The sequence below is a fragment of the Arvicola amphibius genome, chromosome 5, assembly GCF_903992535.2.
Source record: "Arvicola amphibius chromosome 5, mArvAmp1.2, whole genome shotgun sequence".
NCBI classification, from domain to species: Eukaryota; Metazoa; Chordata; class Mammalia; order Rodentia; family Cricetidae; genus Arvicola; species Arvicola amphibius.
This window is the reverse complement of record NC_052051.1, coordinates 2,243,781-2,266,978: the sequence shown is the minus strand read 5'-3', so window position 1 is coordinate 2,266,978 and position 23,198 is coordinate 2,243,781. Positions and strand designations below refer to the sequence as shown.

Sequence of the window (23,198 nt, the reverse complement as noted above, 5' to 3'; positions counted from 1 at the left end):
CTGCTGGGGCCTGGGCCCTTTAGATAGTTTGCTGATCCCTGCACGGCACAAGCCACCCTCCTCTAGGGTCAGCCCTGCCCACATGAAAAGGATGAGTCAGAAGTCAACCTCACGACTATTCGCACCAAGAGCCAAATCCGGCTCCTTGCGTATGTTTACAAATAGCTTTATTGGCACACACCCGTGTCCACTTGGCTCTGGGTTGTCTGACTGTCTGTGCTAAAATCACAGGACTGGGCAGTTACAACAAACACCAGTTCATCCACAAAGCTGGAAATATTTACCATCTGGCCCTTTACAGAGAACCTCTGTTGAACCCTGCTTTAACACACAGACACGAAGCCACAGTCATACCTAAGCACGGAACTTTCCTTCCGTACTGTGAAGTCATCTGTCCCCCGCCATGGAAGCCAGATGTGGCCTTTCTCTAGACTATGACAGTAACTAGGGAGGCAGCAGCTCCCTCCTGAGATCTTTACCCATTTCATCCACACAGGGAGAAGGGGCGTGCCTGTACACAAAGCTGGGTTCTCACTTCTGGTTGTGCCAGGTGTGGGGACTGGAGGGGCAGGTCGGGGGTGCCTTGTGGCACCCCTCAGCCCTCCACAGCAGGGAGGCTGTAATGCGGAATCTGTTGTTCCTGTGGGCTGCAGGAATGGCTCTGATTTATTATTTTAATTAAATGCTTTTGAGCTTTAATTTCAAAAGTTAAATAAGCTGTCTTTGCATGTAAATCAAAGCCTGCAAATTATTGTACATGAACAGGTGCGCTGTCACCCGAGGAGAGTGAGCGAGGTGCCCTGCTCCCTGTATCCTAACATCCTGGTGCTGTGGGCAGGCTCTGGGGACTTCAGCTAACGGCTCAGGGAAGAAGCCCCTGGGAGAGGAGGCAGGCCCATGGAGCTGCAGGTCTTTGTTGCTTTAGCTGTCCCCGCAGTACTGGCATGGCCGCAGTGCTGGCATGGCTGCAGCGCTGGCATGGTGTCGCTGACCGACACAAACAGACGCAGGAGCTGCGCTCAGCCCTGCACAGCTGCAGGTCCGTCCTCACACTCAGCCTCCTCTCTTCTGCCCAACCTGCCCATTACTGAGCGCATGGTTTTGTGTATTCTTGAGTGGCCACACGTGTGCACAGAATGGCTGGGAGCACTAGCGCTGGGGCCCAGGTCAGTAAGCAGCAGTGAGGTCAGCTGCAGCAGGTGGACACTGCAGGAGGGGTCTGCGGGTAGACACTGCAGGAGGGGAGCTGCAGGTGGACACTGCAGGAGGGGGGCTGCGGGTGGACACTGCAGGGGGTCTGCGGGTAGACACTGCAGGAGGGGGGCTGCGGGTGGACACTGCAGGAGGGGGTCTGCGGGTGGACACTGCAGGAGGGGAGCTGCAGGTGGACACTGCAGGAGGGGAGCTGCGGGTGGACACTGCAGGGGCAGCACAGGGAGGGAGGGCTGCGGGTAGACACTGCAGAGTATGCACGGGGTGGTGGTGGGGTTGCACAGACGGACCAATGCTCCATCAGGCAAAGGAATGGCAGGTGACTGTCCAGCAGGGAAATCTGGTATCCACACACTTCCTGCCTGTAGGACACTCAGCCTGAGCAGATGAGGGTTTCTGGATTGCCCTCCTACCGTCTTACAAGCCCTCCACTGCTCAGCCCCTGCTGTCCCCTACCTATTCAGGAGACCCTCAGTTCACCCAGTCTTGGTGGTAAGCAACCCCCTTTCGAGTGTCCTCCCACAGCCACTGAGTCCCTAGTCTGTCCCTGGGCTGGATGGCCCATCTTGGGACAATCCACTGAACTATGAATAGGCACTAGGTAACCCAAGCCTTCCTCTGGAGACTCGAGGGAAAGGTCTTGGCTTTATAGACTCCTTATAGCCTTTATCATCACCAGCTCACGTTCTGCTCTTCTCGGTGTCCAGGTTCAAGTGCCTTTGTTGAGGAACACAGGCCTGATGCCAGGACGGTCCCCAGTGCCGCCACCACACTGACCACCAGCCTCCTTTTAGGGAGAACTATAGCAGAATTCAGTGTTTTCTCCCTTCTGTTACTTTTGGTCCTCCCAATGGTTTTGAAAAATTGAAACCGAATTCCTGAGGCTCTGTTCCTCGGCTTGGTCCCTGTGAGGAGGAGCTGAAGTAAATACTGATGGCAGGGCTAGGAAGACGGCTCACTTGGCAAAATACGCGGGGCTCCTGTGTGCTTGCTATGTGCACGGGGGGCTCCAGATCTGACCCCCAGCAGCCATGTAGACGGCCAGGAGCAGCACACAGAACTAGGGAGGTGAGAATGAGCCTACACGGCAAGCTGAATAGGTGACCGTGGCAACCTGATCTCAGTCCCACAGTGGAAGAGCAGAACCAACCCCTGCGGGTGTCTTCCGACCCCACATGCCTGCTGTGGCACACTCATACATGTGCAAGGACACACACACTGAACAAACAAATTAGTGGAAATGTTTAAATAGTAAAAATTAATTAATGAGGTTGGATGACACCTGAGCCATGGTACCCAAGGTTGTCCTTTTGTCCCCACACACCTGTGCACACATATGTAACACACGCACACACACATGCACACACACGCACGCGCACACACACACACACAGTAAATATCCACCCGCTTTGTAAAAGTGAGTATTCTACCACCTGCCTGCCGGCATAGCCAGTATATCTTTGTGTCTGTATTTCTGCCATGTTGTCTGCTCTGTGAGAGAGGACCCTGAAGCCCTGAGGACATTGGCATCCACAGGGCTCCATGAAACTGGAGCAGTGGAGTATCGTCACATGACTTTCCCTAAATCACTTCCTCATTCACCCACCATTGCCTGAGAGGCCCTAGGGAGTGGGAACCAGAAGAGAAGATGGTGCAGTCATTTCTGCCCCAGGAAGGCATCACTAGGCCCCTGCACAGCTCCACATTGGACAGCTCTGTAGACTTGACCACTCTGCGTGGTACTGTGCTTGCCAACATGTCTGCTGGTGAGATGTGATCCCCAAGCAACTGGGAACAGAGGCTAGGACTATAGCTCAAACTGCGTCTCGCTGTCCTCTCGATTCCTGCTGATACTGATGGGGTAACGGGTTCACCTGCCTTGGGGATGGGAGGGGTGAAGGGAATTGTATAAATGAGCTCTGCAAGATAAAAAAGAGCCCTGTCCTGAACTCTGTGCCCCTCGATGAAGGAACCAATGCCTCATCCTAAATCCAGCTGTCTCCCAGCATGCCCTAGGCATGCTAGAGAAGGATCCTGCTGTGTGGGTCAGCAGACAACTTTGTTCCCAGCTAAGTCATCAAGAAGCAATGTGAAAATAATGTGAGTGCTGGGCTGACCTGGGGAGCATGCCGGAGCTGAGCGGTCTGAGCTGCACTTGGCTGCGGTGCTATGGCATCACACGCTAGTTACCACAGGGCTTCTAAGAGCGTTGCCCTCCAGTGTGCAGTGGCTGGCGTCTAGGTGGATTCTCCTCTCAGAAAGTGTCAGCGTGGCGCTCCCCTATGTGCTGTGGGGAGATGGGCATCGTGCAGTGGGCATCTTTATACATCCACAAGGATGCAGCAGAACGTGGCCGCTGCCTCCGCTGTCTGAGCAGGCGGATTCTGCAGATCATTCCTCATCCCTGCCTGGCCTGCCAGCAGCAGCCAGGGCAGCTTGTGTGAGAATCTGGGAAGCAAGGGTTGTGCACCGTCCTTTTCTGCCGGCGTGTCTGAACTGCAATCTGGATCAAGGTCTCCTCCTCTCTCTGCATCCTCACTGCCCTGTCCTCCGCAGAACACAAATGTCCACGAGGACGGTTATGTCCATTGACACTGTAGGTGTGTGGTCACCATCACCTCGGAAAGCATCATCAAGAGCTAAAGAATGAACAGTGCTGAAATGCAGCCCTGCGAGTGTGTCCGTTGGGGCCATTCAGGAGGGAGGGCTGTCAGCTTCAAGGCCACCTGGGAAGGGACAATCAGGAGCAGGAGCAGGTCCAGGTAGGCGTCTTACTCCTTCCTGGCTCTATGGCCAGAGTGGTTTCCTCAGTTCTTACACAAGCCCAGAAACATACAGAGGGCGTCCTTGACTTACAGATTCATCTACAGGTGCTGTGAAGAACCTGTATGGGCCTCTCCAAAGAAACCAGGGTGGTTGGTAAGCCCATTTATATCAAGGAATATTCTTTTGGATCTGAAAATAACTAAACCACTCACTAGGTTGTTAAAGGAAGTGTTTTATCCTCCAGCCATGCTCCCTGCCTATTCTCTTTCTCTTGCTTCCTTTCCATTGTCTTCCCCGGTCTTCCAGAACTTTCCAAAGTCACCCCACAACCCTGCATGGCAGAAGACCCTAAACCACAACACTGGAGTTGTCACCTGTGCCCTGCGAGTGGGCATGGTGGGTCTGCCCATGTTGAAAACTGAGACAGAGACTGTTGTGCCTTCCCCAGACCTGGTACCTTCGCCAAGAAGCTAGCCATAGACTGGAACCAGTGCACATCCTTCTGAAGCCATGTCCTCTGAACAGCAGAGTTGATATGAGAAGCTAGAGGTCTCAGAAGTGAGGGTGGGTCCGTCACGAGCAGCAGGGGTCTGTGGACAGACTTCCCAAACCTCTCTACCCAGCTTCTTCCCCAGGACCAATCTTTCCCAGTCACCTAGCTGCACCTGCTGCTGCTCCTCCCACTAGTCACTCACTGAGCCCAGGCGCAGCAGGGAGACAGCCCCCCACTCCCCCAGATCGCCTAGCACACACATTGGGTTCAGAAGAGTTCCTCAGTGCACCCAGCCAGGGAATGTGCATATCTTTTCCCCGTGTGTGCCAAGAGCAGTCCCGAGCCCTGCATGGCTAGGCACAGTGGAAATGCATACACGTGTGTTCATGTAATAGGAAACCATGGGCCGCATGCCCGGCCCACCTATGGCTGCCAGATCAGTTGTACACACAGCTTAGATTCTTGGACCCCACATCATAGTAGATCACCAAAGGAAGTCAGGACAGGAACTCAAGCAAGGCAGGAAAGGAACCAGGAGGCAGAAACTGATGCAGAGGCCATTGGGGGAGGGATGCTGCTTACTGGCTCGTTCCCCATGGCTTGATCAGCTTGCTTTCTAGTAGAACTCAGGACCACCAGCCCAGAGGTGGTACACCCACGATGGGTTGGGCCCTCCCGCCATCAGTAACTGATTAAGAAAATGTCCTACAGGCTTGCCCCTAGTCCAATCTTATGGAGGCATTTTTAATTGATATTTCCTCCTATCAGATAACTGTATTTTGTGCCAACTTGACATAAAACTAGCCAGCACAGATCAACTGTCCCATACCTCACTCCCAATCTCCAGGAATAGACATCTTGCCATGTGGGTGATGGTTTCAAATGGCACCATTTGGTATCTTTCATCTCTTGCTGTCAGAAGTCCAAAGTCCATTTCTGTGAGCTTCAACCACCTGTTGGTAAGGCTGGGTCCCCTGGGGGCTCCAGAGGAAACTCTGTCTGTCCTCTCGAGCCTGCTCCTGTTCCTATTGCAGCATCTCCCCCCTCCCAGCTCCCCATCTCTCCTCTCTGGCTGTCCTGCCTCCCACCTTCAAGGGCCACCTACGTGATCCAGCTTCATTTTTGCCCAGTTTCCCCACATCAGCTCCTCTCCCAAGTCCTTTTTGCCTTCATGGCTGTAATCTGCCTGTGTTATGTATTTCTGCAGTACCTGGAACCGTGCCTTGACACTGACCACCATGGCTGGGTCCCAGAGTGTGCTAGGCCAGCTCCTCTGAGCTGTTCTTCCCAGGACATGCCAGTCTGGCACGGCTTCCAGGCTTCTTCTCAAACCCTGCCTGACCCATTTATAAGTTCTCGGTGTTGTGTCTGGCTGGGTTCTGGGTCCTGTGAGCTGCAATCATGTCTGGGTACACGTACAGGCATCGGAGGCCCAAATCATGGGCCTCTGGCCATTTCCGGCCTCTGCCTACACCTTGCAGAAGATTTCACAGCCGTTTATCTGTCCCGCTAAGCTGTCTCTGATTCAAAACCCAGGAAAGTGGGTCCGTTTGGGTCTCATTTCTGGTGCCAGCCTGTATTAGCTGACCTATAGGTTTGTGTGTGTGTGTGATTTTCAAAGCCCTTTCTATTTATGTGCAGTTTCCTGTGGTGTTTTTATTTTGGGGGGAGCTGTTTGGGGTAATAGGGTGATGAACCCAGAATCTCACAAACTCTGTCACTGAGACTCACCCTCCATTTTAATTTTAATTTTAGTTGTCATACTCGGCAAGTTTTTTCTTTCTGATTTGTTAAATTAAATTTCCTGGGATTTTTAAGATTTTTTTTATGGGAGCCAGGCAGTGGTGGTGCACGCCTTTAATCCCAGCATTCAGGAGGTAGAGGCAGGTGGATCTCTGTGAGTTTGAGGCCAGCCTGGTCTACAGACTGAGTTCTAGGACAGCCAGGGCTACATAGAGAACCCTGTCTCAAAAAACAAAACAAACAGCAAAAGAATCTCTTATGGGATATATAGATCCTGGTGGAGCCTTAGCAATGACAATGATGATTGTATTGCGGGTGATGCAGTGGTGGTGGCGGTGGTGCTGATGCAGTGGTGGTGGTGGTGGTGCAGTGGTGGCGGTGGTGGTGCTGATGCAGTGGTGGTGGTGCTGATGCAGTGGTGGTGGTGGTGATGCAGTGGTGGTGGTGCTGATGCAGTGGTGGTGGTGGTGATGCAGTGGCGGTGGTGCTGATGCAGTGGTGGTGGTGGTGATGCAGTGGTGGTGGCGGTGGTGCTGATGCAGTGGTGGTGGCGGTGATGCAGGATAATGATGACTCTGTCGGTGGCAATGGTGGTGTAGTGAGGATGCTGATGGCAGCACTGACAGTGACAACAGCTCCACCCCCACTCCAGTGCTGCTGTGCTTCCACGCAATCCTGATGCCCTTCTTACGTTGGCTCACCTGGTGCTGTCTCCAGCTTAGGAAGATGGGCACTTGTCTTGTAGAGAGTTAAAGTGACGTCACCAGGATTCAGGATCTGACCACTAGACGCCTGGCCCCACGGAGCACCCTTTTGACCCCCACTCTGCATCCTTGGAAACCCACGGGCCCATGAGCAGATATCGTACCGCCCCACAGACAGTCAGCAGGTCAGAAAGCAACTGGGCACGCGTCCATCTAACGCCTTAACTGGGCTAGCCTGGGCTAGCCTGTGCTAAGCCTGGGGTTAGAGCTACAGGACAGATTGCTGAGGGGATGCTTGAGCACAGGACGGGGGGTCTCTCCTGACCTGCAGTGATCCACCGTCAGGGCTTAGGGTTAAGAGCAGATCACAGTGGTATTCAGGGCAAGGAACCAAGTCAAGAGTAGCCCAGCTACTCAGCTCGGGAGTCTCCATCTGACACAGCGATAGGGAAGTAAATAGAGACAGGGAGGGACAGGTGAATGCTCCTGCTGGACCTCGCCTAAGTGACGAAGGTTGGTGACTTAAAGTAGGGTCCCCAGAGTCCTCATCAGGACAAGACAGGTGGGCACTTCACAGGTACCTCCTTCTTTGTGGATCTGCCATTTCATTTTTCAGTAGCCACGCTGTGGGATTTCAGCTCAGTTTCCAAATAGGTTAGACCAAGATCTGAGGCCCAGAAAGCACCAGTAGGTTATCCTGCAAAATTTCTATCTGAGGCCACATGTTCAAAGCAACACCACAGGCTCCCAGAACTGGGTTCTAAGCACATGGGAGTGGACCCAAAACTATGTTCATCATCTTCCATTCTTGTTGATTTCAATAAACCCAAACTAGGAGACAGAATGGTGTATACACTAAGAAAGTTCCAGACACTTCGTATTTCAGATGTTGGGGACAAACCCAGGGGCTTCTATATGTTAGGCAAGTCTTCTTCCACTGAGCCACATCCCAGCCCAGGAAAAGCTCCTGTTTGTAACTTGGTCACCAAAATGGGTAAGCGTAACACGGAAGGGAAGCAGTGGGCAGTGCCACATTCCTGTAGCGAGCCATCCTGTGGTCATCAGCTGTGTTCTTGCTTCCTAAAGCAAGGTGGGGGAGGCCACAAGGAGGGCAGAGCTGCCCCGTCTCTGCTCACAGCAGGGAACAGAAAGGAGCAGTTCTGGGGCAGGGCCCCATGCCCACGGCTGGTTCCAGACATGAGTCAACAGTGCTGACTTCACAGGGGAAACTGAGTCATCCATTGGTTCTGAGGTGCCTGTGGCCTTCTGGGTTCCCAGGGCCATGACTCCCTCCACCCATCCTGTTCCCCAAACCCCTACCCCCTGCTTCTCTCCAGAAGCTCCTGCCTCTTGTACATTTTTGGGGAGGAGGGTGCACAGGGTTCTGTGCATAAGGTGTGTGGTGTGTGTGCATATGTTTATGCATGTTTGCATGAGTGTGGGTACACCTGTGTGTAGTTGTACATGCACATGTGTACATGGGGAAGCCAGAGGTTCGTATCAGGTGTCTTGATCAACCATTCTTCCCTATTTTAATCAGACAGGTCTCTCTTTGGCCTCAGAGCCAGATAATTTGGCTGCTCTGGCTATCCAGCTCACCCCAGTAATTTTCTGTCTCTGCCTCCCAAAGGCTGGGACTGCAGGCCATTGCCCTGCTGGGTTTTTATGTGGGTTCTGGAGATTCGAACCCTAGTCCTCAGGCTTGCGCAGACAGCACTACATCCACCGAACCTTCTCTCCAGCCTCCTTTGTATCTTTTCTTCAACTCTCCCCCAAGAACGCACCGTCCACGGTGGTTGGCAGTTGTTTGGTCTCCCTGATGTCTGTCTTTCCCTGGAAGAGCAAAGCAGCCCTTGCACCTCATAAATTTTAACCGCCTTTCGGCTGATGTTCTCTGCGTCTGGATCGTTTTATCAGCCTCGCTTTGATTGTGAGCCCGAGGGCTGAGACCTCATCCCGTTTCATCTCTGAGCAGCTCCAAGCTCACTCTTGGCACGGGGCTTGTAAAAAAAAAACCACGAGAAGATAAATACATGCAAACATCTCTAATTGTTTTACTTACAGGCGTCTGACAATGGATCAGAGATGTGTGTGCAGTGCCACATCAGAGCCCTGCGTGCCGCTTCCTCGCATGCCTTAATCTGCTCCTTGGGCGTTAGTGATTTGTAGAACATGATTTATTTGCTTAGAATTTTCTTCATAGCTTTGAAACCGTGCGTGGTGTAAGGGAAAAACTTAATCTCTGATTTCCTCGGTAGGGTTTGCCAAGCAGACTTCCTGGGGTCGGCTCTGTTCCACGGGAACTTTTTGTTGGTGATGATGATGGTTTGTGTTTGGAGGGAGGGAGCAAGGGAAGAGGGACATGACAGACAGACAGACAGACAGACAGACAGACAGATGCATTGTACATAGCGCTGAGTTACATAGGGATATTGTCATCCAAGCATATGATGTACCCTGAGCATCTTCCACAACCCCTATAGCCAGCCCTGCCTTTCCTCTGACTCCCTCAGCCTCCTTCCTCCCCTAGACACTTTTGCTTGTCACGCCATGCAAACATATTTGAGTTTATGAATCTACATAAAATCTGGGATCCATATATAAAAGAAAATGTACGGTGTTTTCCTTCCCGGGTCCCAGCTTGTTTCACTACCTTGATGGTTTCCAGACGCCCCCCCCCCTTTTCTAAAAACAACATAGTTTTGTTCATTTTTTACAGCTGAATAAAATTCATCGTGTGTACACAGCCCATTTTCTTTATCTGCTGCTCCGGAGTGGGATGTCCGTGCTGTGGATGGTGCAATAGTGAGTGGCAACATCAGCACCTCTGATCCACGTTGACTTTGTGTCTGCTGAGTAGATGGCAGGCATGGGTAGTGGGCCATATTTTGAGAAACCTCCATACTGATTTCTGAAGGGACTAGATGAGTTTATATTCCCACCAGCAACGTATAGAGAGCTCCTTTCTCCGCGTCTTCTCTAGCATTTGTTAGTATTTGTTTTCCTAACAATGGCCATTCGACTTGGTATCTGGTTGGTTGGTTGGGGTTTGGGTTTTTTGAAACAGGGTTACACTCTGTATTTAGGCTGCCTAAAGCTCACTATGCAACCCAGACTGGCTTCAAATTCATGGCTATCCTTCAGCTTCCACCTCCTCTGCTGGTGTGACATGTGAGCCACCATGCCTGCTGTGCTGGTGTGAGTGTGACATGTATGAGCCACCATGCCTTCTGTGCTGGTGTGGCATGTGTGATCCACCATGCCTGCTGTGTTGGTGTGACATGTGTGGGCCACCATGCCTGCTGTGTTGGTGTGACGTGTGTAAGCCACCATGCCTGCTATGCTGGTGTGACATGTGTGATCCACCATGCCTGCTGTGTTGGTGTGACATGTGTGAGCCACCATGCCTATTGTGCTGGTGTGACATGTGTGAGCCACCATGCCTCCTGTGCTGGTGTGACATGTGAGAGCCACCATGCCTCCTGTGCTGGTGTGAGTGTGACGTGTGTGAGCCACCATGCCTCCTGTGCTGCTGTGAGTGTGGCATGGGTGAGCCACCATGCCTGCTGTGTTGGTGTGACATGTGTGAGCCACCATGCCTATTGTGCTGGTGTGACATGTGTGAGCCACCATGCCTCCTGTGCTGGTGTGAGTGTGACATGTGTGATCCACCATGCCTGCTGTGCTGGTGTGACATGTGTGAGCCACCATGCCTGACTTATCTCACGTATGGTAACTTTAAAGATTAAGCATTTCTCTTAACGAAACCCAAGTCTTCCTTCTGCCTGTGTATTATTTTAAAACTAAATATTTCCAAACACATTATTACACATGTATATACCACACACAGAGACACAGACATGCACACACATACATATGCCAAACACACCCCCATAATCACATGGTGTAACACACATGCAATGCACACATGCATAAACACACACACACACACACACACACACACACCAGCAGCTCCCCTAACCCGAGTCTCAGGTTGCTAAGCCGAGGAGCCACAGTGGAGCCAACCTCATCCTGCTCACTTCACCTCACTTTATTTAGAATGTTGTCGACATCCCAATATTTTCCTCAGGAAAGAAATTTTTAGTGAATGCAATATGCTGTGACTCACATAATTTAAGAGGTGACGGGCAGAGGGAACACCCACCAAAAGCAGCTCAAACTCCGTCATTCTGTCCTCTAAACCGTGTCACACAGATGACACAGAAACATGACAATGCTGAGATTTTAGGGCTGGCATAAACACAGTGTCCAGGGGCCTGAGAGTCAGGCATGGAGACCTGCGTCTCGATCCCCAGTTCTCTGCGGTGCACTCCTGCCCCCACGCCAGTGCTCAGGTACAAGAAACAGAAGGTTCTGGAAGCCTGAAAGCCAGTCTCGTCGGTGAGTCAGTGAGCTCCAGGCTCAGTCAGAGACCCTATCTCAAAACTTACAGTAGAAAACAACGGGGAAGACTCAGCATCAACCTCTGGCCTCCGCACACATGTACACAGATGAGTGCATGCACTCACACACATGCAATGCGTGCCTGCGCATGCCCCGGGGACCTTCCTGGTCACCAGGGAGCAGAGAGCCCTGGACTATCTATCACACAAGCAGAAGTATCAAGCTGAAGGCTATACTGGCTGGAAGGAGACGGTGGGAGTGGGTGGCCGGGAGTGTCCCCACCCCTAAGCAACAGACAGACAGAGACAGCAGCCCTCTTCCAGCTTGCTCTCTCTCTCGCTCTGCCATTCCCTCTCTACCCCCAACCTGCGGTGTCCTTGCCTGACCTAGGACCCTCTGTGTACCATACTTCTCTTAACAATTTACCAAACCGTGACGAGTGTTTGTGTATGAAACTTGGTCGGTGGATGTTCAGCCAGACGTCAGAACCGAAGCGTTTGGAAAGCAGTGTCTGTCTTAAGATAGCGTAACATGCCCACCACGTGCCAACATAAACTGAACAATTTATCAGGCTAACTCTGTGTCCCCCAACAAAGCCGGCTGAGCAAGAAGGGCTGGTGCAGACATACTTTCTGACCTCTCTAATGCCAAGCTGTGCAGAAAGTGCAGGACCCACCCCTGTGCTTGCCCTGGGCCCGTCGTCTGGTGGGATGTGGGAAAAAGTTACACCAACTCTGCTGTGCAGACTAGGGAGGAGGGTCACATGTCCCTGCCATGGGGATTGTGGGTGTTCTCCTGATGTCAGATGCTGACAAGAAGAAGCTCCTTACATCTTTAACATTTCGTGTGTATATGTACATATGGTGTGTATGCATGTGCATGCATATGCTCACAGATGTGTGTGCGGTGTGCATGTAGATGTGCACACATGTTCATAGAGGCCTGAAGTTGATATTCTGTGTCTCCCTCAATTATTCTCTACTTTCTTTTTGCTTTCTTTCTTTCTTTCTTATTTATTTATTCATCAATCATATAATTTATTGAAGCAAAGTCTCCTGGTGGGCACAGAGTTCACAGACTCGTTAGTCTCGCTAATCAGTTTGTTTCGGGGAGCACCTGTATCTGAGGAGACATGATGGCTGGGATTGCAGGAGGCCATAGTCCTGCCTGGATTTTGCAGGAATTCTGAGGATCCACTCCTTACCTGTGGGTAGCAAGCACTGTATCCACCTAACCACCTCTGTAGTCTTGGCAAGGCTTGGCTTCTTAAAGGTTGGCTGAAATGTGGCAGTGGAAGCCGTGCCAGGAGCTCAGCAGAGGAAGGCACTGGCCTCTCTCCTCCCAGAACAGCCTCTAACCTGAACATGATGGACTCGCCCTTGGAAACTTGAGCTCCTGAGTTAGGTGGTTGCCTCCATGAGCAACAGCTTAACCGTCATGCATCAACACTACCGTGTGCATCTGAGAAATCCTTATGGATGGGGAAGCCATAGCTTGCCACCCCAGTGTTTCCAAGCCTCTGTGGCTGGACTTTGTTCCTTTGTATAGCAGAATTGCATTATTAGCTCCATACCGTAGGCCACTTAATAACCCTGGAGCTTGCACCTGTGCTACTTCCCTGGCAATGGGGGCCTTGCAGTGTGACTGAGTCAGTGCCTTGAGCTGGGGCGGGGGAGGCTTCTGAGAAGATATAATGGGGTCACAGGGTCAGATAAGCAAGAGGAGGTTGGAGAAGGAGATTCTGAGAGAACTCAAGCTGAAGTCAGAGTGATGTGGGACCACAAGACAAGGACCTCAGTAGCCCCAGAATCTGAAAATGGATAGGAAGTGAGCTGCTCCCCAGAAGTCTGGAAAGGAGTTGCAGACAGGCTGGCCCCATTCAGAATCCTGTCCTCCAGAACTGTGCTCCAGTGTGGCAGTGTGCAGGTGTAGGCTGCACCCCAAACTCCCTTGATCTGTTCTGCTGCAATAGGGTGTGCCGTGCTTTTCACTGGGTGCTGGGTCACACAAGGCCATGGGGTCCCCTTAGTGGACTCCCAATGCTGAGCATCTATCCAAGCTGTTTCCCCAAGGCTTGGAGCCCTCCCTGTCCTTCCAGGGATCCTAACCCATGTCTGTTGTCTGAGAAGCCTGTGGGATGAAGCCACGCTCATTAAGACCCTTCTCTGGGATGGGACATCCATGGAAACCTTTCTTTTGTGTCCCTTATGAGCAATACTTAAGAAATACAGAGGAGTGAATATTTTCTGGTTTTCCCAATTTTCAGGGTTGGAGTAGATTTTGATCAATTCTTTGTTGGTATGAGAAAAATTAGATGAACTTCCTACCCTTCCCATATGACATGAAAAATGGCCTCTGTATATCCCACCAAGGTACCTGTCCACACCATGTATGATATCATATGATTTGGTGGTTTGTGTTTTCATGACAAGTTCATGGGGGAGGCAGAACTGTGGGGACCAGGCTCTGCCTGTCACATGGGGAGCCTGTGAAGTGGATGGATGAGAGCTTTCTCAGGCTGGTGTCTGCAAGCTCCCCCCACTGCCGCATCTCCCAGAAGGGGATGCTTTAGCGTGTGTGAGCTTTGGCGTGTGGTAGTGTTCTTCAGGACAAGCATGTCCCTCAGGGCTCAAGGACAAGTATGGCCAGATTTAAGCAACTACCAACATAGGGAGAAAGAGCTTGTGTGAGAGCCAGTGCACACAGTAGGACAGCAAGCCTGAGGAGGCTGGGATTACATCATGCACATCAGCCCACCTGCCAGGAGGTGTTGAGTGGGAAGCCGAGGCTTCTCTGCTGGGGCACAGTGACCTCATGCACAATGCCCACAGGAATGACAGTGGCAGGTGCCTCAGACGAGGACCCAGGGGCAGGTGGACCAGAACCTCTGAGCTTCCTCTCCAGTGCAGGGAGAGTGATCGTGACCTTTATTGACACCCTGCCCTCCAGCCAGCAAGTGTCTTCTAAACCTTCCTCCCTGACTCTCCTTGAGAAGCTGGAGAGCAGCTGTCCTGTGTGGAGAGGATTATAAAGCCCGAGCCCCACCCTTTCAACCTGAGAGACAGACAGAGGCCCGGCCACCCCACAGTCAAGGCCACAGTCAAGGCCAGCATGTTTCACCAGTAGATACTGGTTCTCCCTTGATGCAATAGTCCCCAAGCTTCCTTTAAGTAGAAGATGCACACGTTTAGAAGCTTCTAGAACTAATTCCATGGTCAACTGCCACCCTGAGTCCTGGGCACTTGGCTGCATAGCTACATTACCAACCTCTTTTTCTTTTCTAATGAAGCTACCCCTGGGCAAAGCTGGCCTAGCTTCCCTCGCAGAGCTGGAGCAGGGGCGGGTCTGACAGGTCCCCAGAGGGAGCCAGATCCTGAACCGAAGTGACATGCACTCTGGTGTGAGAACCAGGAGAGCAGGAAGGGCTGTTATAGTTAAAGAGATTTTCTATCTGAACAGACTGTCTGACTACTCAAGACGTTTCTCAGAGCTCTTTGGCTCCGGCATCCCGTAAGAATGAGTTTGGCGTGATGAAATGAGAAGGCATGCTGGGTCCCGGGGTAGGGGCCGCCCTGCCAGATGGGCGTGTCTGGGATGCTGCTCTTTTGGGGAATGCCGAGGGGTTGATCTGGGAATGTGGTCTCCGGTAGATCCCTTCCTAGCATGTGTAAGGTCTTCTTTTCGATCCTCGGCACTAAAAATAAAATACTAAGAAGGGTTGAGTGACACTCTCAGCAGCAAGGACGACCCGGGTCATCCCCGCAGCTCGTTTCCCACGTCCGTGAACTCTGAAGGCTCACCTTGGTGCTGAGCAAAGTAGTGCTTGCACCATGGTGGAGCCTGAGTGAATTCCTCCATGCCGCTGTGCCTTGGTTGCCCTCTCTTCAATGGAGGCCTCAGTGTTGCCTCTGTAATAGGATGCTGTGACATTCCCCGAGGCACCCATGTCACCATTGCTAGCCTCTGGACTCTGTTCTTACGCTGCTCGCTTCATGGTGAGCTCCTGCTCAGGCTTCAACACCTTGTGAGATTGACCCTCTTCAGGCAGCTACCCCAACATCCTGGACCAGGCTCTGGTAGCCCTACTCCAGAGGTATCTGGGCTGCTTTGGTCGCCTGAATCAGCTCACCGTACCTCGCAGCTCTTTGGACAGGCTGCCGAGTAACCTTGAGTATCGCCCTTCCCACCGCCTGTTCAGGCCTGCTCCTGCTGGCTATGCCTGTCTCCATCTGCCTTCTGTGAGCACCCGTCTCTCCCCAAATGTCTGTAGCATACCTTAGCAACTCTGGAGACAAAGGGAAGAGCAGAGACTCCGTGGCCTCTCTCTGGTACCAGCTTGGTGCACGCAGCTCAGTCTCTGCCGTCTGCTCTGACAGGTGCAGCCTAAGCTTGCCCTCTGTGGGCATCTGCAGACTCAACCCTGTCTATGCAGTAGTGCGGGATGGGGACAGAGTTCAGGGTGGCACAGCCCAGGTCAGAAAACACTCCTGTGTTCTTGTCGGTATGCAGCATGTATGCACGCGCACACACACACACACACACACACACACACACACTTTCATCTCCACCTGTGTGTGGATACACAGATAGAATGGGCAATCTCTTTTCAAGCCCAGCAAGAGCCCCACAGTCCCTACGAGTCACGCTCCTTGTGTTCCAGCAGAGACCACACGGTTAAACGGAATCAGCTCCCAGCCCCACCCACTGATGTCATGCTTTCTTCCCTATTAACTTTTGTGTCCGAAGCCAAGAAGACAATATTTTTATGCCCTGGAGGAAGGCTGCTGAGACAGTAGCTCTCTGGAGAGTACGTGGCCAGGGGCCTTTGTAGCAGGCGCGAGGCAAACCTAATCATATAAGCGCTCACCCTGGCGGCAGCTGATGCGCCTTCCTTTGCTCCTAATGAGCCTTTCTGGACATTGAGGCTGATCTCCGATGAGTTATTGATACTGATTTCCAGCTTGAATAATTGCACAAGGAGCGCTGGACCTGAAATGGGAACGTGTTTGACAGTTGGAAGAATGAGTCTCTGGCCTTGCCCTTCAGCATATTCCTGGCAGTGATGAGATTTGTTTTGGGGTGATTTCCACGCCCTGAGATGGAGATTAGCAGGTTCCCACTCAGTATATCAGAGGAAAGTACAGGCAGTGACAGGTGCCCTGAATAGATTCCCCTTGCTCAGTGCCAGATCTCAGTGATGCAATTCCCCTCTTCCTGTGTCTGAGCACACACGCACACAGGAAGTGCCCCACCCCCATGCCAACACACATACACACACACACACACACACACACACACACCTGTTTATTATTCTCTCAGGTGAGAATTGTTGTCGAACAAATTGTCCTTCAGCCGCTTGCATTAGCAGTCAAATTATGAAGCTCTCTGTGTGTGTTGTAGTGGGTGTCACCTCTCCTGGAAAGGAGCCAGCAACCAGGCTGATGAGGGATAAAGAGCTAGGACAAGAGAGAGGCCTGGCCCATCTCTCACAATCTGCACCTTATCTAAGCAGGCTGAGTTCAAGTTTGTGGGTGTGCCAATGGGATTCTTAAAGGTTTGTCGCGAGTGGTATCAGATGCTGGGGCTCTGCAGGTTCCCTGTCTTGACTCTTCCATGAAATGCAGCTCCACGGGGAAAGAGAGGGTACAGGGTCTGTAGAGGGAGAAACCCTGCGTTTGATGAAGCTTCGGAGGGTCTCAGGGCATGTGGGCCCCTGAGAAGAAAGTGCAGCATCCTGCTGCCCAGGGACAGTGGCCAGTGATGGCCATGCTCCCCGATGTTGTCTGTCTCTATCTCTCTGGATTTTGTCTTTCTTCCTCTCTACCTCTCTGCTTCTTCCTGGCTCTCCTGTTCTTTTTGACACTCCACCCCACCTTCTCTGTGTCTCGCTCCCTCTCTTGTCTTCTATGTCCCCCTCCCTGACTTCCTCACTCATACACAAGCTCCTCCCCATCTCTCTCAGACTCTGCTTTCTCTGTCATTCACCTGCCCTGGACCCCCAGTGACATGCCTTCTGACAGTGCTGCTCACAAAATGAAGTTTGTATATGATGTTCCCTCTGCTTGATCTCAAATCTGGACCTGGGTTCCAACAGGGGAAGGTTTGAAAGGGGTGACTGGTGTGTGCAGGAAGAGGGGGACCTGGCAGAGAGTGACCTAGAGTGTGGTGGACCACAAGGGTGACATCTAGAATGACAAGGGCCTGGCAGACAGGCCCATGCCCAGCAGGCCTCCTCAGCCAACCTAACCCTTGGATCCTGTCACCTCTGATTGTCTCCCGGGTACCTGCTGTGGTATCCTGGGAAAGTCATAGTGTTCAGAAGTTATTTTTCTGCCTGTCCTGTAGGAATCAGGGTCAGAGGTCTAAGACCAGCTGGAATTAGGGGCGGGCAGAGCCACTTGCCTGTCGCTAGTGGGAGACTGCACATTTCCTAATCTGTCAACCCTTACGGCCTTGTTTGAACACCCACCGTCACTTTGAATCCTGCTTTCACCACATGTCCCTGAAATCCAGATGCCAGGCCAAATACACAAACCATGTGGAAAAACAAACCACCCTGTCACATGGAGACTGGACCCTTGTGCGCGCAGGGCCCCAGGCAGAGCTGTCTCCTGCCAGGAGATGTCAGCCAAGAGGGTTTGCTTCCAGTGTTTGCTGGGTTTTCATTTCATGAGATCGGAATACCATGGCCTTCTGGAATGCAGGGCACTTCATTACAACACCCACAAGCATTTTCATATCACTTCAGAAGAGAGGCGGAGACAGAATGTGGTATGTTCCGCGTGTCTGGGGGGGGGGGGACTGAGGAGGACATGGGGTTCTGCCCTATCACTGTCCACCGTACCCCTTTAAGACAGTCTCTCACAGAACCTGGACCTCACTGTTGCGGTGAGACTGGCTGGCCAGCAAGCTCTCATGATCAGGCTGTCTTCTCTCTCTAGTGCTGAGGTTAAAGGCACACAAGGCTGATGTGGGATTCCCCTGTGTATGCGGTGAATACCATTGGTGAATAAAAATACTGCCTTAGCCTGTTGATAGGGCAGAACTTAGGTAGGTGGAGAAAACTAAACTGAGAAAGGAGGGCGGAGTTGGGGAGAAGTCATGTAGCCGCCAGAGACAGACACCAGAACTTTACCTGGTAAACCACAGCCACATGGCGATACACAGATTAATAGAGATGGGTTAAATTAAGATGTAAGAGTTAGCCAAAAAGAAGCTAGAGCTAATGGGCCAAGCAGTGTTTTAAATAATATAGTTTCTGTGTGATTATTTTGGGGGCTAAGCAACCGGGAACAAAACAAGCAGCCTCTTCACAACAAAAGGCCACGCCTTGCTTTTATGTAGGAGCTGGGGTCTGAACTCGGGTCCTCATGATTGTGCAGCAAATGCTCTTAACCGTTGAGCCAACTTCCCAGACTAATTCATGACTTTATATTGTGAAAAGGAAGGTAGCCGTCCAGGAAGGAGGTGGTGATGTGGTTGGATGGGAAAGGAATGACTGGCATTTTAGGGAGTTTTGCCAATACGTGGTCTCCTAGAAGCAGTGGAGTCCTGAGATGAAAGAGAACAAGCACTGTGGAACCTGAGCCACGACACAGGCTCCCTTGGACCAGGGATCTCTGCCTGGACCAGCCTGCTCTCAAAGCCTACCCTGACTCCTGGCTGAGTTTCCATGCAGTCAGTTCGAAGGTTAGCTGGGAAGGTTTTCATTAAGAACAGGAAATGAGGACAATGGAACAGAGGAATGGCCTCTCTGAGACTTTTGCTCATGGACAGTTTAGAGAACCAAGCCTGCCTGGTTCTTCATGGCTAGGTCTGCTGCCTGCAGGGCACTGCATCCCTGGCACTTAGACACACACTCATAGAAGCCTTCCCCTCACAGCTTCTGCTGTCCCCACAGCCCTTCTTTCCTGGTCCCTTGTTCCTCCAGTCAAAGCAAGGCCTGTCTCTCCCCTTCACTCTTCCTGAACCCCCATGTCCGATGCTGCTGCGTAGACCAGACAGGGTCTGAGAAGCATCCAGTGGCCCGGATGCATGTGCCTTGACACTCCATTTGATGGGCCCGTACACCGGGTCACTGACAGGAGCTGATCTTTCTGCTGTGGAGTGCATCCGCTTTCCTCTTTTGCCTGGTGCTTTTCATGAGGTTTTATGATGAGCCATCACCCTGTGCCAGCCCTGCCAGCCTCCGTTCAGTGCTGCCTGCCTGTCCCGGGTGAGGGCAGGCTTGTGTTCAAACGTCCCAGGTTGGCTTAGGAAACAGTATTAGTGTGCTCATCCACTATCACCGAATGAAGATATAGCTGTCGTTGTCATTGTAAGAACAAAGGAGAAGGCCTGTTCATAGTTAACCACTCACAAATTGTCTTTCTCTAGCATCATCCTGGCCTTTTCCTTGGCTACATGGAGCTGCCATGATGCCAGGCAGTGCCTGCCAGCCACAGCCTTACAGCTGGAGAGTGGTTGTCAGGACCCTGGATAGAGCTTCCAGCCTGGACTGGAGGGGTCCAGGACGCACATGGAACCTGCTGCTCTTGGTCCTTTATCCATTCAGCTGTGTTTTATCCTGTGGGGACATTAGACACAGCTGTGGGCACAGTCTGTGACAGTGGCCTCCTTCCCTCTCTGTTTCTAGAGAACTCTGCACCCTGTTCCACACTGGTTCACAGTAGGCAGGCGTCTCAATTGCAGAGCTCTCCATGGGCTTTTGCCAATGGAAGCATCACAAGATCAACCAACTGCAGGCCAGAGCATGGTCTCCTGGGTCGCAGAGCAGATGTTCATGTGCAGAGCGAAGCCTGGCCGTCAGACCCTCGGGGGCGGCTGCACCATCCACTGTCTAACACCCACAGCAAGACGTCTGTGCTGGAGCCAGGCCGAGTGGGCACACACAAAGCCCAGGGCCCAGGTCTTCCATCTGCAGCTGAGCAGCAGCCAGTTCCCCAGTCTGGCTTTAGGGATCGTGTGGCACTCCAGCATCATCAGACCACACCCTGTCTCTCTGTCACCTCCTCCAAGGCAAATGAACACAAATCCTGCTGCTGTTGGTCGCACCCAGCACCAGTCACCGAAAGATTTGAACTTTCTGTTGTGGGGTCCCCTCCAGGCTCCCTTACTGAGATCACGTGACAGGTCCTCACCTTTGCCAGCCCAGATAGCCTCTGTCCTGTGCTACAGGTTGTCAGGGTCTTCTTTACCTGGTTGTGTTTGTTTGAGTGTTTATTTTAATGTAGAGCTTAAAAGGGGGCTTGTAGTGGCCAGCACCCTGCAAATAATATATTCAAATTCAGCTGGAGAGGAGGGACCAGAGCCGGAGGGCCTATATAAAGAGTGTGTCTCAGGACTTGTGACAGATCCCTGTGGGATTCCAGGAGACCTCAGTGCCTCTCACCCTGGGTGGGAGGTGTGGAATAGGCAAGAACGCAGCCATCTCTGATTTCCTGTGTTCAGGGGGTCCGAGGACTCTACTAGCAGGCTCTCCCAGCATCTTCAGTCCTATACACTCTCCAACATCACAGAAGACACCCAGGCTTCAGTTCTTCGTGCTCATTCTTTACAGTGAGGGTGTGTGTGTGTGTGTGTGTCTGTCTGTCTGTCTGTCTATTTTTCTGTGTGTCTGTGTGTGTCTATGTACGTGCGTGTACGTATCTCTGTGTGTGTGCTCATATGTATGTGGGTACCTGTGCATATGAGTGCCCATGCAGGCGGAGGCCCGTCAGCCGTCATCGTCAGGAACATCATCCACTTCCTTTGAGGCAGGGACTCTCATCTGGAATTTACCAAATAGGCTAGGCTGGTTGGCCAGCAAGCCTCGTGGATCCACCTGCCACTGTCTCTATAATCCAAACTCTGGGATTACAAGAACGTGTCATGAAGCCCATGGGTGATGAGGATCAAATTCAAGTCCTCATGCTTGCAAGGCAAGCACTTTATCAACTAAGTCATAAGCATACATGCATGCACACATGCATGCATGCACACATACATGCACACACACACACATAGCTCTCCTTGGCATTTTCAACATGGTTTTCCTTATAGTCTTGCAAAAGTTTCCTGGCTATTCTGCATGCTGAATCTGACAGATAACAAGGCCCCATCTGGCTATCATTGGCTGTCACTTATGGGTTCATGAGTTCAAAGTGGCTTCATCCTGTGGTTTAGACCCCACGGTCTTATTCAGAGGCTCCCTTTGCCTTCACCCCAGTGTGTCAGAGCCTTGGGGCTGTTAGTGATTCATGTGTTGCTATGAGGTCTTTAGCTGGCTCTACCGTGGTTGGACATTCCTTGACTCTCTGATTTCCACAGGAGGCCTTTGGGTGTTGGGCCATTTCTTCTGCCTAATGTCTATTGCAGAGAACCCAGCTCTGAAAAAGAGGCTGCAGTCATGTCTGTCCATGTACAAATCAGAAAATGACCACAAATCACTGGTCACCCTTCCGGGCTGCTGTTCCAGGTGTAATGAGGACGTCCGTTTGCAGCAAACAGAGAAGGCACAGCCCCACCCTCACATACCTGCTGGGGTTTTCTTTCCCCTCTCTCCATCTCATCTCACCTGTAGGAGTTTCCTTGAGAAGTCAGAAGCCATGGCTGTAGTCTTCCTCTGCTCCGCTCTTGGTTTCTGTCCCACACTCCCAACTTCCTCAACAGCCCAAGCCTTCACAAAGTAAGCACTCCTTCTGAGTCATTCACAAGGAGACACACCACTGCCCTCCAGGCACAGCAGGCCCTGGGCTTTACCCAAGCATCGCAGCAGCTGATCTGAAGACAGAGCAGACATTGTCCCCTCATTACAGAGCTCACTGGAGCCTCTTTGCCTGTGTCAGTTGGTAGGAGAACTCTCCAGAGCCAGGCAGCAACATTCGCACCTTTTAATATTTCCTGGGAAGTACAGAAGCGTTCCTTACCCCCGTGTTTTGTCAGCCACTGTCATTTCTAGACTGTCCGTCTCTGTGTGGGTTTTGGGATGTGGAAATGAAAGAAAAATCCAGGAGAAGAGCTTCAAAAGGAAAAAAAAAATCTAGTGAGCTGGCTGCCCAAACCACCAGGGAAATAATTAATTCCAAGATATTAAAAGAACCTCGCAGCTGCGTCCGCTGTCTTCCCGTCTGCTCTGCTGCCTAAGCTCCAGCCTGCAACCCCCATCAGCCCTTCTCTGGGGCTCGCTTGGCTTCACAACCCTTCCGCTCTTTGCAGATTTTCTTTGGCATCCCCGAAGCTCCGGTGAGGGAACTTAGGAGACAAGACTGTCTGTCTTCCCGCAGTGGCTACTGGTTCTTGATTCTCCAAGTGTGACTTAAAGGTCTTTGCGGTTTAGCCTCCTGGGTTGACAGACATCGCCAGGCCTCTGATTCATCTGTCTCCCCGCAACAGAGGCAGGGCAGGGTGCAGAAGCGGGCATGGGACCAGCCGACAGGCCTGTGGAACCATGAGGAAGACAGTTTGCCTTAGTCCCCCGCCCCTGGCATTGGCATCCTAAACCTTCTGGGACTTCCCGAACACCCTGAGTTTTTTGTTACTCATAACTAGTCACACCTGAGCTGTTGACTCAGGCTGAGGAAGCTAGGCAGCAACTGGCAGGGTAAGGCTGGTCACCTGGAAAACCAAGAACTTTGAGATATCATCAGCCCATGTACTGACCATAGCAAAAGACAGGGTGGTAGAGGATGAACTCCAGACAAAGTCTTGAAGGTGAAATTCAGGAAGCTACCTGGAGTTGGTCACAGAGGTGCAGGAAGGTTTCTCACCCAAGGAACTATGGGGTCACAGTGGGTGCTTCTTGTTCTATGTGTCTGTTACGTGTTTGTAGATCTTCCATTACAACAAACCTATAAATCGCTTTCCTGGGTTCCTTGAGTCATTCTAGATACTCATGG

The 23,198-nt window shown here is 51.8% G+C and overlaps 1 protein-coding gene across 2 annotated transcripts in view; it reads left to right on the top strand.

Annotated features, from left to right (window-relative positions):
- Cdh4 (cadherin 4) overlaps positions 1–23,198 on the top strand; it is a 471,008-nt gene that overhangs the window by 235,075 nt on the left and 212,735 nt on the right. The window lies entirely within an intron of this gene.